Genomic DNA, 17,310 nt, shown 5'->3' on the forward strand with positions numbered 1-17,310 from the left:
CAAGGCTTAATTCAGTCTCTTATCTTACCCTCAGTGAATACGACTGAAAGTGCTGCTTTTCTTCATGTTTTCTCTGTTATTTAGCACTAAGGATTTCTGTTTGGCCTTCGACTTGCATCTTCTCATTTCAGCAAAATCATCCTCTTCTTTCCTTTCTCCCTTTTATTACTTCTAATTTTTGTTTTGAGCTTTATTAGTAAAACAGAATCCACACATAGCAACTCCTCCATGGGTTCTTCTTCTTTCAAGCACGATTTGAAAAGACCTGCCCTTGGCAGCAAGTGCTTTCCCCACGCCAACAGACACTGCTAATCTGTGTAATGGCAATGTCCTTACGGGATACAGTGGCATGTGGAAAGATGCAGAGTTTAACGCTAGGATTTGTATGAATATTTAACTCAACCATGTCTCCCAAGGTCTCACTGCCATAATTTGAAGAGGTTTCCAAACAGTGTAATGAAAAAGAAATGTATGTGGCTTTCTGGGAAATGTCTAGCAATCTCACTTCAAATATTATCATGTCTTTCTTACACTTTTGAATGTTGTTGATGCTGCTTGTAGCAGATGGCTAGTTCATATCTTTTGCCCTTTATGCAGAACTTGTTTTTGTTATTGTTGTTTGATGAAATAACTGGCTTTTAACAGTGTTTTTAATTTAACAGATTTACTTTCCAGGAGACGGGTGAAACTTCGAAATGTTTGTTGAAGCACAGTGTCTGATCACAGACACATATTTAAAATGAGGAACATGCACAAGGCAATTTGGGTAGGATGTTCAGAACAATGGATTGAAAAAAGCCACTGTGTTTATAAATGACTATTTACATAATCTGCCGTTTCTCTGTTATCTGCAACATTCTGCACAACAAAATTACTGCGAGCAAATGAAATTTAAATGTCACTCTATGAGCTAATCTTAGCCAAACCATAAGAAATTTAAATTAGCTCATAGTTAAAGCAGCTTGCATGACACACTTAGAAGATGAAGTAATCTTTTCAGCAGGACAGGGACGGTGGCTCAGCCCTGAGTAATTTGGCCAGTATTTGAAGGTGAGTGGTGTGGTTCTGAGAAGATGGCACGTTGGCCTGCCAAAAGGACATAATTATTAAGACATACTCTGAATTAACACACACTGTCTATGCCACTGACAACAGAAGTTGGGGAGTTGGCATAGACAAAGGAACTCAATATAAAGTATGTGCTTTGCTCATTTGTCTATGCAGCAGAATAGATTTTTAATGAAACATGGTAGGGAGCCTCTCATGAACAAACCATAATGCCCCATCTGTGGGAGTTCTGTGGGGCAGAGAGAAATAGGATGGTGTTGGATGGTTCTCTCCATCTTATCTATGCATGGCTTCTGGCTGCCAAGTGCAGTCCACTACATCAGCTGAAGTGCCTAGTACAGCCTGTGCACACCCCTCTTCTCTTCCTGTCTTCATCTCCAATATCAATACCCATGTGAAGACACTCTGTGAATTCTTGTTCTTGCATCACATCAGAGATATCATAGAATCATACAATCATTAGGGTTCGAAAAGACCTCCAAGATCATCTGGTCCAACCATCCCCCTACTACCAATGTCACCCACTAAACCATGTCCCTAAGCACCACGTCCAACCTTTCCTTAAAGATCCCCAGGGACAGTGACTCTACCACCTCCCTGGGCAATCCGTTCCAATGCCTGACTGTTCTTTCTGATGCATCTGCTCACCAATTCTTGAGGCTACTGGAGGTAATAAAGTCCCTTCCTTACATCTACTGTGGTCTCAATGGCTGAGGAACTCAAGAGGAAGAGCTGGCTCTTAGGGTGCAGCATCTGCTTGTGGAAACTCAGCACTCATTGCAGAAGCACAAGGACCATAAGCGGCTCAAGGAATATTCCTCTCCAAGATTTCATGCAGATTCTCATAGCATGGGCAGTTATGTCTAGTTGCAGCCAAGAACCACACCTGTATGCACATGTCCCTCATTTCTAGTTCTGGATTCACACCAAGGCTCCTTTGTACAAAGACAGCTCAGCCCAGGTGACCTACTATGGCCTCACACTGAGACAGGGGAAGGGAACAAGAGAGAGAGGAGCTTTCCAGTTCCCCAAAACCACCAGCACAAACACAACTTTTGCAGATGTTCGCCGTGGTTCTTTTTCCCTCCTACACAGGTCCTTAAATATGTACTTGCTGTACCTTCCTAAACACTTTTTTTTTTTTAAAAAATATGAACAATATGTGACTCAATGATAATGATACAAGGAGATAAATAGTGAAGTTACAAAGACTGCTGATGACATTAAGGTAGTACAGACAATTCCCCCTGTCAAGTGGTGCAGAGACACCTCTTGGTCCCTGGTGAGAGGTGAAATGGCAGAGGACATTTAGTGTAGACAACCTAAGACATATGCATGAGAATAAATATTTCTAACTTTATGTATTAAAAGGATGAGCTTTGAAACAATGACTTCCAAGCAACAACATCTGGTTTTTGTTACCGTACTAGATAGCTTCATGAAAAGTTAGATTTCTTCATCATAGAGGACCATTTTCCCAGAGAGGAATAAATTTGATTGTCACTACATGTAGTCATAAGGACCATTTTGTAAAATAATTTGTTATAAGAGGTTCAGGCATTTACAGTATTACAATGATACTTCAATAGTTTTGTATTTATTTAAATTGATATTGTGAGATAAAATTAACATAAATTGTTTTGTTGGAGTGTTTCCTGCACTTGATCAATCCCTTGTCAGGTTGCTTGTAAAAACTATAGAAAAGCCCTGAGGGTACAATAATTATGTTTCATAATACGGTAATTACATGTGCATAACTTTAAGCAGGAGAAATCTTTAGGGATATCTTTGTTTTATGGACAGTGGTATCACAAGTAGCGCTATAGAAATTTAAATAATTAAATGTTTGAATTTGCTCCTGTTTGTATTTGCTCCCACTAACTGGTCATCATGATTTCTCTCTAAATCTAAAAGAGGGTAGATTTAGATTAGAAGTAAGGAAGAAATTCTTCACTCAGAGGGTGGTGAGGCACTGGAACAGGCTTCCGAGAGAAGCTGTGGGTGCCCCATCTCTGGAGGTGTTCAAGGCCAGGCTGGATGGGGCTTTGAGCAACCTGGTGTAGCGGGAGGTGTCCCTGCCCATGGCAGGGGGTTGGAACTGGGTGGTCTTTAAGGTCCCTTCCAACCCAAACCATTCTGTGATTCTATGATTCTATATTTTTATATTTTAGACATGTACAGAACTTTCAGAGAAATCCTACTTACAAATGATTAACGTTTTGGACCAAAATGTAAGAAATAAACCAAGTTTTCAGTTTAAATAATAATTCTTAAATATTTATTATTATTATTATTACTGGGGGGGGGGGTAATTAACTTGTGACAAGAGCAGGTACTACATCATTACAATCCAAATGAGTTTCCCTCCTCGGCAGCTGTATAACAGGACAAGATGACCTCACAAGTCCCTGCCAACCTGAGTTACTCAATGGTGCTGTGGTCACTGCCTGAGAGTCAGCCTGCAGCCAAGTATAACTGCCAGATCCTCTTCTGCCCTGCCAATATTCCCGAATGAGAATTATTTAACCCCAGTGGTTAAATACACTCTTTGCAGAAGGGGAAAGACTGGCTAACGTTCTCATTTTCCACCCTTCCCTGTGAGAAAATGAAGAACCACAGTCCAATCCCACCCCTGTAACTGGAGTCTGAAACTGGTCTAAGTCTTATTTCAGTCTAACTCCATTTACTTTGGCTGCGTTTTACACTAGAATGAGTGTGAAATGTATCGTGCCCTATATTTTTTATTGCCATGCCTACAGACAAAGTGCTCCAGAGCGGCCAACACCATGGGGGGCAGCATCTTAGAAAGCAAACCGCTTACATCCATACCCTACTCCTAAGCTGGAAAATAAACATTTCAAGGCTGACATGAATGAAAACAGGAATAGTGAGAATCATGAGGGCTCTGGCAGAGCTGAAGAAGATCCCTGAACAATTCATGTTGTCTGGGCTCTGTGCCTTTCAAGTACTGCAATACAGAATTTTTTGTACTGCTTACTAACTGATAAAGAAAGGAAAGGCAAAAAGTCACAGAAAATGAATTAAAATATTCCTTTGACTGCAGTTTTATTCCATTTAATTGAACTACTGCATAAAAACAAAATATTAGTGTTATTAGTCAGTTAAGTGATTAAAGGCTATATTTATGTAATAACATTTACAAGGCTTCAGCATAACAAAACTCATTCAACACAGAGTTTGTCCTGCTTAACATAAACTCTATTATGAAACACTTTACTTATTAATTCATTTGACCTGCATCGCCACAATAAATGGAGACCTGTGCCTGTCTATATGTAATGAGTCTCTGCAGCAAAGGCCTTCACGCAATGAAAACTTGTAACATGGGGTGTCAGTGCATTAAAAAGTAATAAAAACTAAAGGAGAAAAAGCAACCCAGCCAGTCTCAGAAGAGTGTGTTGTTGCTCTTTATAGAATTATACTATTGTTTTGATATGTGAGCACACACAGACATACTGTCTCAAATATATAAAATAGATTTGTCCTACAACACTAGATTAATGGGCAAATAAAGGGTAAACATTAATTTCCAGCAAAGTGAATCAACAGAGAGCAGAAGACAAAGCTCAGTCTCTCCAGGAAGCGCATGATGCATTAAGAAATTAAACATGAACTACATAGAAAGCCTTCTGGTGAAGGAGAAGGGTAGAGGCATCCATTCCCTGGATAGCTTAACCACTTTAGAGACTGAAAACTAATTTCTAAACTCACTTCCATCATTGTAAACTCAAAGAAACACCTCTGATTTCAGTAGAGTCGTTACAGACATTTAGCATTTTTACTGACATGTACCTATCCTTGAACTCTCCATCTAAAAAATATAAAAATCATTCTCTTTCCTAAACCCTGAATATTATTGTCCAGTTTTCAGTGCAGGAGTTTTGAATAAGATCAGTATTTTATCTCTTGATATTCTTTTTAACGTTCCAGGCTACCAGATAGCTTCTGTAATGTTCTGTGCGGATACCTCCATAAACTGTCCTTATTCTGAATTCATTGAACAGGTGTCACTTTTATACGCCTGCAGATGGTAAGGCTGCCAGAAAGGACATCAAAGCAAACCTAAATAGCACTTCTGATAATATAGTGCCGATTCCTCAGTCAGTGTATAGCTATCATCAGTAACTTCAAAATGGGCAGACTCCAAATGGTGAAGCGGACTTAGGTGGAGTTGTGGAGATAGAGAGTTAGGAGGAATAGTCCAGGAAGTCTCACACTTTCTACAGAAATGAAAGATTTTATTTTATTTTATTTTCTAACACAGTAAGGAGTCCTTATCAAGCCCACATAACAAACTTTCAAGAAAAAATACACTTGTATAGAAATAGGTTTTTTTATATATATATATTTTTGGTAAACAGAACTGTTTGGGAATCTTTGTTGTTTCATTTTTATGTTTTGCAAATTTTGTGTTCTAATAGTCATATAATTTCATAATTATTGTTTGATATGGATCGAGGGAGACAAGTCAAGGCTCTGACTTGAGAGAAACAACAAAGCCTTAAAATCAAAGCAAATCAAATTATAAAAATTCAATAGGTAAATCAAGGACAAGATATGCAGAACACCATCAGCTATTGATTTAATTTATTAGACTCACGTGCTGAGATATTTAGACATTTTTTATTTTTACAATATGCCACCTGATATGGATATCAGGTTCATGCATCAAAAAGTAATAAAATATTATTTTTTTTAAGGACTAATATTTCTCCAGTCCTAACTGTAGGAAAATTTTTCATTGCCTTAATGATCAGATCCATCTAGTGCCTTTCATCCCAAAATAAAACGACAGTATTAACAGGGCGGTGGGGTTACACAGCCCTGCTTCTCCCCCATTATTAGTCACAAGGCAGTGACACAGCTAACAGATAGATGCCATTTTTTGCTGTTGGCAACACCTTTGTGTCAGAGATCAATCCGTCTGTCTGCATCAAGGTCTGAATCAGAATACAGCTTTGGTTTCTGTACAAATGAACAACTATGGGGATTAAAGCACATAAAGAGCAAGGTCATAGCCACTGAGACTACAGGCAGATTTTGGGGGAGATATATACATATATTTATTCAAATTTAGGCTAGTCAGGTTACGTGATAATTTTTCTTCCTTCAGATGTTTTTAGCAATGAAGTATAAATAACTCCAATCCTCAGCTCAGTCATATTATCAGGCCTGGATCCAAATGTATGTCTGTCTATTCATTAATCCATAGTAATCACTTTTATGAACTGTGCATCAAAATTGGCCATAAACATTTTACTCTGCCTGAACGACTCTTAACATACTAATGCTGTAAGGAAATTGCCTGAGCAAAATCATAAGGTGCAGTGTGGCCGTTCACAGCAGTTACAGTTTGTCATGAAAATACCAGTTTAGAATTCCCAGTTGGTTGTTAGTTACATCAAAATGTTATTAATTACTCTAGAGTTTCCATGGAAGCTGAGAGAAGAATAACCTCTTGATTTCTGAAGTTACTGGCTCCTCACCTGTCATGTACTAGGTATCTGGAAGAACTAGTTTAAGGATTCTAATCAAATCTCATTTTTCAGGCAAATAACCTAAGTCATAGAGGTATATGATGAAACGAACCCTCCTCATTAGTTGATAATGAACATGAAATAAAGAAAATGCTAGCTTAATTCTGATTGAACTCTTAGGTCCTGAAAACCACTTTGTTATTCATGAATTCCAGTTAGCAGCAACTCCAGATCACTACCCTGACCTGAACACACCTGCAACCAGATGAATAGGCAGACAGATTTGTGCAAGCGCTCACATTCAAGGCCAATTTACATTTATGAGCAAGTCCTGAATGTGCACAGGTATAAAGTCTTGGAAAGTGAGTTCTGTACTCCTGTACTTGTTTGTTTACTATACAAATGCATCCCCAACCACGTTAAGCCAGAAAGCATGTTATTTTCATAGGCAACGATAAGGGCATACAAAGTGAAATAAAACATTATTATCTCATTTTTTTCAGAGTATGTAATAACGAATAAAGTGTTTAGTAGCTTACCTTAGGTTACATTGAAAGCCTGTGGTGCAGGCAGGAAATGAAACCATGCCTGCCTCACTCCCATTTCTCACCACAAGATCAGCCTCCACCTTTAAGTCTGCGTATCTGAAATCAAAGACATACACATTCGTTCAGACTAAATCAGGGAATGTTTGTGCAGTTCTGTTCTTGCAAGTAGTAAACCTTTAACTTAATCTGTAGTTGAACAGGCAAGGTTTCCAGGAGGCAAGCCAATGCCAGGGCACTAGTTCACTATAGAATATGGATGAGAACACCACTGATGAAATTTTTAACACATTTTCTATAGTATCATCTCTATGGTCCAGAAAGTTTTCTCTTTGAATGCAATAAATCCTATAAGATCACAACCAGAAATAGTAAGGAAGCAAGGAAAGTAAGCAATACAGAATATAAAGAAAGACCAGCAGACCACTTGGTTTTACAGAGCAGAACAAGAATTACCTAATTAGACGTAAGGCCACAGGTCTGTAACATGAAGTTATGTTGACAGGTTATTGACCAATGCAAACTCTTGCTGAACAAGCCTCTGCTGTGGGCCAGACACCCTGTTACACATTTCTGCTCAAGTAAAGATGCTACATCAGAAATAATTAGAATTTTAAAAGAAGCTTCTACTTAAACTCCAGAGATGCATTGGAGGACCCTACCTGGCTGCTCTCTTTCCTTTCAGAGAGAACCAGGGGGCGCAGAATAGTGATGATGATCAGGTTTGCTCTGGTGTAAAGTCTGCAGGTGTCCACAGTAGGTGTAGGTGCTAGGACAGAGGGCATCTGCCTTACAGTTTGCAGCTGCTAAGACTCAGATCTTCCATGACTCCTGGATTTTGAAACTCGTCCCTTCTCAGCACCAAGATATTTTTTTTAATGATTAGTTGCTACTAAATGTTTGTGAGAAACACTTCCAATATCTGCAAAGAAAACATACCAGGAAAAATAGTTTCTCACTCAGTGTAAGACACCCCACAGTAAAATAAATGAACTTCTGTCTAAATGCAAAACAAAATTACGAATGTAACATATCTGTGTTGTTATGGCTTAGAATAATTGTGCAAACTACAGTCGCTAGAAAACAAATATACTTTGAGATTGCACAATATAATGGATTACAGAGCACACACCACTGAGTTAAAGAGTTGGTGCTGCAGAAGTATTTTATGAATGGAGAATATGCATAGGCAGTTTGCACTAAGAAACCATTCCAGTGCCATTCTTTACTTGCTTTCCTGAATGAAATGGGAGTCTTTGCTATGAAGAATAGATTCCCACCTCAAAATAAGCAGCAAAACACTAAGTACACACACTGTTTATATAATTACACATTGCTTGATAGATGTTAATATAATTGCACTAACTGATGAGTTGGTCCCTTGTAAGCATAGAGCTGCATAATCTCAAGATTCATATATTATACATAGCTGGAGAGATATATTCATATGATTCATCTACCTAAACTTTATTATTACTATTATTATTATCCCTGTCATGCATAGGAGAGACATAGTTATCATGTGTTTTTTTTTTTTTTTTTTTTACAGAGACTAAGGTAGATTTTTTTTCTGATTTTTTTTTTTTTTTTTACCCTTTCCACTTAATTTTAAAGAAACGCTCTCCTTCTGGAGACATGCAGAAAAAAAAAATGTGTTTTTTGTGAATTTGCATTTTCACAGCCCACAGAGGTCTTTGGCCAAGAAAGCCCCCTTGAAGTCAATGGCAGCTGTACACCCACCAGCCTTGCACAGGGTGCAGGGCTGCAAGTCTATTTGCTTCTGTATCAGAGCCCTTTGCAGAGAAGCTTCACATACATACGGAGAATGCTTCAGTCTCTGTAGCTTAAGTAGAAGCTTCTTTTAAAATTCTAATTATTTCTGCTGTAGCATCCTTACCTGAGCAGACGTGTCGGAGAGGCCTCAACTGCATGACACCATGCTTGCAGGGCCTCCCACTTGCTGCAGCTAAGTGCTCTGCCTGCCTGTCTGTCAGCTGTTAGCAAGTACTTGGAGACCTTCCCATCGTGCCTTCCAGTCCATTAGAAAGAATACCATAGATCGTCAGATAGTTCATTAAAGTTCTAATTAAGAACCCGTCTATACCACTTGCTGAACTTCAGGAACTTAACACAGTCTCGGTATTGTTTTGCACTGCCTTTAAAAATCTCACCAATTCACTCTCAGTGATTACAGCTTGTTATTTTTAATTAATTTATTTATTTTTACCTCTCATTTTACTCCTCTGCTGCTCATTACTTTACCCTCAGCTCCTCATCCAGCCCACAGTTTTGATTACAATTTTCCCAGCTGCCATGAGGGCCACAGAGATGTCTTCATTTTCACAAAGCACTGCTCTTCTCTGACCTCGTTACTGCATTCTCCTCCATCTCCTGCATCTTCTCAGTGTGGCTGCCAGTCTTGGACTCACCAGCTTACGCTCAACCTCTATGACTTTAAATCCGTGAGTCTTGATGATTTCTCATCAACTCTCAGTCCTCTCCCTCTTTGTCAGCCCTTTCATTTGCTAATGTAATACGTGGTCCTGATTATGTTTATCTCTCTTCCACCTTTTGTCATCACTGTGGAAGCTGCCTCCATCCTGCCTGCCACTCAAGCCCATAGCACAGCCGACACCTTTGGCTAGACCTCCGTAACACCAACTGTTTTTCTAAGTAATATTTCTAAGTTATGGTCTTACTTACTACCCTGCAGCTAAATGTTTGGCCACATTTCTATGATCTCAGTATTTGACTGCTCTGACGTGTTTTTCTCTGATTTTTACGTGTCTTGTTGACCAATTGTATCTACTAGAACTCTACTTCAAAGAGCACCTTTCGGGCTTGTGACTCTGGCAGTATTGTTTCCTCTCTGTTTCTCCATGTACTCTCCTTTTGCTTCTCTCCAGCTACACACCGTATCTCTTAAACTCCTCTCAGCGTCTGCCTATTCCACCTGCATCTCTCATTCAATGTCGGGAGTTCACTCAGCTTTGATTTCCCCATAACACCAGCTTTCTCTGTACACTTGCTAAAATTTTCATTGAGGCATCTTTGGGTTGTGTCCCTCAACCCTTGCACCAAGCTCCTGATGGACCTCTGACTTGAAGGTGCTCTGCTTGTTGGGATTGTTTGGGCTCTGAACCAGGGCACAGCGCTCCTGGGCACCATGGTGATGCGAGTGATAATAAATGTTTCAAGATTTGTATCCTAATTCCATTGTTGCTGAATGGAATGGTCACAGCAGAATCTCTGAACTTAGATCAAAGGAGAGCAGGAATCAGTTTGTGCATTGTAGGTTTTGTTTTAATCTACATAACTTAATTCTGGTCTAAATATGGCTTTACAATATGCAAAACGCATTTATTTCCTACCAAGTAAATATTTAACTGAGGAAAAATTAAGTGTTGTCACCTAACCACAGGAACCCTTCCTCACCAAAAATTACAGTTATGGTCTTGTTATGATGTATTTCACCTTGTAAAAATAAAAAATATTATCTGCACTCAGGATCTGTCAACATGAGTGATTCCAGCTTTTGCACTCTTTCACAGATACTTCTACTCTGAGTTTTTAGAGTTACCAGTTTTGATTCATGTAGTACTCTATAAAACATATGCTGGAAATGTCCATTAAAATATTCATCAAATTTAACACTGTCTTAAATTAATCTACAAGGTAGAGGAGCAAAATCTACAAGGCAGAGTAAGCAAATGAAACTGCAAAGCAGTTACATGGCACAGGAAGAGAACAGCCATAGTCTTAAGTCTTTTCTAAGTAATGGAGACTTCATTTGTACATTGGGACAAAACACTTATTTGTGTGGAGCTGTTCTCTGCTAACCAAAGGAATATAGTCTAACCAATAAGTTCAGGAAGAAAAAATGGTATTTTATACAAGCTCATAGAATCAACTCTACTTTGTCTTACCAGGCTGGCAGGTCCATGATAATGCTTGATGAAAACCATCATCACCTATTTAAAACTCTGCAAATAGTTTTTCAGCTGTGTTTCCTTTGGAAAGTTTGTCTGAATCAACCTCATTACTGCTGATAAAGCAGCAGTTGAAGAGAAAACCAAATGACAACAACAAAAAGGGACTGACCCTTTGGGAAACCAGCCCACATGTAGGCAAGTCACACAACTGCACTAGCAATCCCTTCCTTGCAGGCTACTAGATGGCACTGTTTTTCTTAGCACAGCTGCAAACAGAAATGCTTTTGCTTGTCTAGTAAAATGTCCTGAGTCCCAGCTGAAGTTTCTTTCATCATCAGTATGAACAGGAAGAAAACGAAAGCTAGGCTTACTATCATTTCAGATTAAAGAAATGTGTTTTATTCTTTTCCTTTGGAATTTTGCAGCCCTTATTTTTCACAAGGCTACTTAAAGGTAACTTTTTCATTATGCATAAAAAGTATGTACTCAGGCACGTAGGCTGTAGGTATGGAGAGGTAATAAGTACAGGTCAGGGCACTCAGGTGCAAGCTGGTATAAAATCCAAGCAGAATAATGATTTGTAACAAAGTGTGGCTTTGAATGGTTTAAGTAATTCTACACCATATTTACTGTTCTGGTAGCTGTCTTGGATATGCTCTCATTAGCTAAATGCTTTAATTCATTATAGAGTCTGAGTTAAAACCAAGCTGCAGTCAGCATTGACAGTTTATTAAAAACACATTTTTCATGTAAGTGTCAATGTTTTTCAGATGAGTTAATTTTAATATGACTGATGGTCTAAGTGGAAGGCAATATACTCTGTCATTCAGAGAGAGGTTCAAACCCAATTATATATATGAAAAGTAATTGTATGCAGGAAAATGGGGAACTCAAAGGATGGACCCAAAGGACAAAAATGTCATCAGTTAAATGATGACCTTTCTCTGTGCAGTGTTTGAACCAAGATAATGATCTCTGATTAACAAGATCAGGATTTAGCTCTGCTTGGTAATGCCCTGGGGTGAGTGCGTGGACTGCATTTTAAGGCCTGGAGCTGCCCTGACCTGCAGAGCTAGCTGGAGCTGCAGACTTGTGCGGATGTGCCAGCTGGAGCTCACGGATTTTCCAGCTCTCGTTGAATGAAAGGTGAATTGTTTGTCATCTAATTCAGGCAGTATCAGCCAAATTAACTCGGCTCACCTCCTTAGCTGCTCCAAAGAGAATGCTTGTGTGATCCCATCTGTTCACCAGAAGAGCTTGGGAAGCAAGTATCCCCAGAAGACAGGCTGTAAGAAACGATTATGGGTTAGTAACTTCTTAAAACATTGCAGCTGTTTAAGTCAAGCCTGTGCTTGACATCTTTCTTTTCTTTATAGGGTTTGACTGTCCAAGGGTTGGAGAACACCTAATGTAATTCAGATTGAATAAGGGGAGGGGAAGAAAATAGCCTTTCCTGGAAAGCTTTTCTCACTGTATGCAAAAATCCCTCACCTCCAACCCAGGCTGGGCTTTCCTTTTATGCCAAAGCTGTGAGGGAGTCTTCACAGAGAGCTTGATGTGTTTACATTTGGCAAAGGGAGATTCTGCCATATGCCAAACACAAAATTAATTCTAGCATTGCAGCCTTTTAATCTGGTATGGAAAAGCCAAACCAGTGGCTAAGGACTTGTTATCTTATCTTTATTCAGACTTCCAAAGTATCTTTTTCTGCTACATGAAAGAATGCTGCAGACTGTTATGTGACAAAGGATTTGTCTGGTTCATCAAATCTTTTGCCTGGGGACTTTTACGCCTCCAGTGTTTACAATGAGGCACCTTCAATTTCTAGTAGCTACATTATCCTTTAACAAATCTCTGCCCTACTATTACTATAGTCCTAATGTAAACTATTCAGCTATGTCCACAATTAACCGCAGAATGAATTGCCTTGCAGCACAGAGAAAGAAATTATGGCTTGAAGACCTTTAAAAATCAATTCAATAAAATTGATAGAATGCTTCCAGCACTTTGCCTGGGAACAAAGCACTTCTCAGCAGGCCCATCAGGTCCGGCGTGGGCAAACCAGGCTCACGCTGCCTCCCAGCTGGGGCTGGGGCACACACATTTATGCAGAGCAGCCTGCTTTCCGGTCTCTGATCCCACATGTCAGACCCAGTTAGATGATAGGCCACTCCGGGGTGTTCAAAGGAATATCCAGTTACTGCTGACATTTTTTTTCATTGCAATTCTGTTATATATCATCTTTGCTGTAAAGATAAGAGGTTATTCTTCTTGTTTAAGAAGACTGTGAGAGTGGTTTACAAAGTCCATAAGTTTTCTGGGGCCATCAAGCTGTGTTAAAACCAGATTATCTGTCTAATATTTTTATTATAAATTGGGGGGGGGGGGGGGGGGACAGGGTTAGTCTCCTTCACATCATAAGGTTTTGATGTAGAGCTCACAGGAGGTTGAAATAGCACAGGGGAAGTAACAATGTGGGAATAAGAAGCAGCAAGCATAGGAAACAGAGGCCAGGATAGCTTTTTCTATGGTAGAAAAGGCTTATTCTGGCTTGATGTGGTAGAAAAATATAGCCTTTGACTTCCTTGGCACAGGAGAGGTTGTCACCCAAGGTCTTTCTGATGGTCACAATGTTTCATGCCTGGTACAGGTGAGGAGTCTAAGAAAGTCAGAAATGCAAACAGCACAATGATGTGAGAACAGTGGCTGATGTCTTACCAGAAGGGTAAAGTGCTTCTTTTTTTGCCCAGCTGTTCAAAGCTCATGAGTCAGCCATCAAGAATGTGACAGTATTTTAAAAAGTAATGTATAAAGGGGTTGTTTACTATCTAATGCCTACAGCTGGGGTATCTTTCAAATCTCCTTTATCAATCTCAAATAAATTACAAGTTATTTTTTCCTCATTACCCTGGAAAATCAGGAGTCAAGACAAATGCCATTACCACAAGAATCAGGATAAAATTCTGTAAGCTGGCAGTGATGAGCATATGAGATGCTACCTTGCAAATTACCAATTCATTTTATTTGTCTGCCTTATTTCCAGAGAAAAATCCATCTTGCTGCCTCACCAGCCCTGCTCTGTTTTGCTTATGGGCTCTGACAAGATCACAGCTTGAGGTAGGATGGTTGCATACAATAGGCAGAACAGGGTTGTGATCATGATAATTGGCTGAGACATCCAGGCCTGTAATTGCTTAATAATAACCATATCTGGTTTTTTTTTTCAACAATCCTGTGTAAAAGTCCTCTCTTGACTGCTTAGCTAACTAAGAGCCATAGTGCACAAACTGACGGAGAGCTGTGTGCAAATAGTGCGACAAACACAGAAACCACCAGAGATGTAAATTGTTTCATCTCTGGAATCAGAGGCAGCCAGTAAAGCTGTTCCTGCTGTGAAAAAACAAGGCTTGAGAAGCCCTTGCTTTCCTGAAATAAAATAGTACCTAGGACTTCCTAGGAAATACAGTGACAAATTATTATTTCATACAACATCCTGGCTGAGAGATTTCAGAGAAAGGCATACTGCCATTGTTCATTTTGGGTGGCAATACTATGGAACACAACAACCTGTAAGCTCTGGTGATGAAGGGAACGGCAGCTGCAGGTACAGGACTTAGGGGCTGATCAAGCAGATACTTTAGGTAAGGACTGGACTGTGCAGAAAGCAGGTTACACCAGGCATCTTGTCCTGCTAGTACTTTTCTGTTTCTGTGGTGACACAAGCCATGCAAAATGATGCTGATGTGGTTAAACCAAAGTGGTCCATTAATTTCTCCTTCTGCCCGTGGTACGTTGCAATGGACATAAATAACTGTGCAAGGTGTGAGTTATGAGAGTGCAGAGACTCAGAGCTGCAGCTATGGGAAAGAAAGGAGGAATCAGTCAGACAAAACTAGCTGGCTTGAGGGTGCACATAGTTGTTAGACTTCACGGTGCTCTCAAACAGGCTTTCAAGCTGTACATTTCTCAGTCTGCTTAACAGCACTGTATTTTACAAACCTGCTAATAGTCTAAGGCAAAAGGCCCTAGATCTGTAGCAACTGATTTCATTCTCTGGGGAAACTTTCTAATCCTCATCTTAAATCTTTAAACACTTTTTGGCAATTATAACATTTTAAAAAAAGAAATCCTCCCACAAGTTTCAAGCAGGAACAGAAAAAGGAACTGCTAGTTTGAGCAATTGTACACTGCAAGAGCTTTCCATGCTTAATTTTTACCTATCGGATCAAAGACTGAATTCTTCCAGGCTGCACTGAACTTCTTTAATTCCTTAGAAATAAAAAGGCAGCAATATCACAGAAGAACCATGTTGTTGATATTTGAATAGATTTTGTGGCTCATGTAATTACATAAAAAATAAAATAATTAAAATTCTGGTTTCCTGTGTAGAGCAAATAGCTTATCAACCTCTCAGAAGTTTTACCTATAGAAAAGTGCCTTCTGCATTCAAATGTGCAAAATGTTGATTTTTAATTGCATGTAAATAAATACATTCCTGCTTCATAACTGAAAGCACGCCTGTGCTGGAAACTCTGAGCATTCCACAGTTTTACCGAAACATAAGACGTGGGATGCTTCAAAGAGTTTGTAAACCTTATTATTGGTCAGTCTCAAATTGTTAAAGGGATTAATAGGCCTCCCAAATCCAGCTGTCTGATGGTGTTTCAACTGCTAGACTTCAGTGGTAATAAATCTAAGGCTACAATTCAGGAAAATATCCACACTTAAAGATGTTTTAATGCTAAGACTTAAACTTACACACCTCTGTAAGGCTTGTGTGTTTTGACTGCATGTATCTGTGTTGTCTTTTGTAAGAATATTTTCCCAAATCAAGGCGCGACATGATATACTGGCTGTAGAGTGCGTAAGTACACCTGATCGGCGTAGAGGATGTTCCTGCATACTTCAGCTCCTGGCATTCTGCTGCACACTCAGACTGTCACAGATTATATTTTCAAGGACAACTAATCACGCTGCACTTAAACAAACAACAATGTTCAGCTACAGAGTGTTGGAAAATCCAAGGTTATGAGAAGAACAACATAACACTTTAAAGGAGCATAGTAATCACTTTGTAAATTCAAGTTCACTGCCAACTGTAACAGTACCCAAAGTTAGGGAGCTTAAAACTTAGAGATACTGGCATTTTTTGATGTAAAAACCATTCATACCTAAACATACGTTAAACTAAAAGGACTGAAAAAAAACAAAGAACAAAAAAAAACCCACAACCCTAACTGTGTGTAAGCTACTATTATGTGGCGAGGCATGCTCTTTTCTTTGCAATATGCATAATGAAATACAATCCCTCACCAGTTCATCACTCAAACAGCTAAATCTGATTTTGCAGTGAAAATGCAATTTAATCTCATCAGGTTCCATAGTGCTGAAATACTAAACTTAACAATAGAAACTGATGTGATATGTTTCAAATTAAATTGAACTACTGCAAACAATGGGTTCCTTCAGATGCTGGCCTTGACTGAATCTGTTTTTCCACTTCATTTTGCAAAGAAATCATCAAGTCTAATGGCTTCAAGCAATCTAAGTGATGTGCAGGTTGAATGAAAAAAATAAGCAGTGTCACTGAAAAAACGCCACACACAAACAAAGAGAAATTACCACACGCTGCACTGAAGGCGTTATCATTTCCCCAGTCCATCTGAGAAACTTCTAACTGAAGCAAGGAGCCCAACCTTCAACCAGTCAAGTCAAAAAAAGATTTTGCCTTCTTTAGTATCTGAATAAGGCCTGATGTCTGTAGAGCATTCTGTGAAGGTTAGTATTTGGCCTGAAAAAGTGCATAAAAAGGTCTAAGTTTGAGGATTTATCAAACATTAATCCCTCACACCAAGCAGACAGAGGAAAATAGAATGGAATGGAATAGAATAGAACAGTTCTGTTGGAAGAGACCTACAAAGATCACCAAATCCAACTGCCTGACCTCTTCAGGGCTAACCAAAATTTAAAACATATTATTGAGGGCATTGTCCAAATGGATCTTGAACACTGACAGGCATGGGGCATCAACCATCTCCCTAGGAAGCCTGTTCCAGTGCTTGACCACCCTCAAGGTGAAGACTTTTTTCCCAGTATCCAGTCTGAGCCTCCCCTGGCACTGCTTTGTGCCATTCCCACACACTCTATTGATTACCAGAGAGAAGAGAGAGGCATCTCTGTCTCCATCTCCCTTCCTCAGGAATTTCCCCTTCACAGGAAAAGCAGATGAAAAAGCTCTTGTTTGACAGAAGACGGTGCTGGAAGACC

The 17,310-nt window shown here is 39.3% G+C and overlaps 1 long non-coding RNA gene across 1 annotated transcript; it reads left to right on the forward strand.

Moving 5' to 3' along the window:
* Positions 1 to 12,161: 12,161 nt before the first annotated feature.
* Positions 12,162 to 16,600, forward strand: LOC310892208. The gene is made up of 3 exons (XR_014577947.1): positions 12,162 to 12,189; positions 14,087 to 14,160; positions 15,859 to 16,600. It is a non-coding gene; the product is annotated as an uncharacterized lncRNA (long non-coding RNA).
* The last annotated feature ends 710 nt before the right edge of the window (positions 16,601 to 17,310 follow it).

This window comes from Anser anser (genome assembly GCF_964211835.1).
Source record: "Anser anser genome assembly, chromosome: 1".
In the NCBI taxonomy this organism is placed as follows: Eukaryota; Metazoa; Chordata; class Aves; order Anseriformes; family Anatidae; genus Anser; species Anser anser.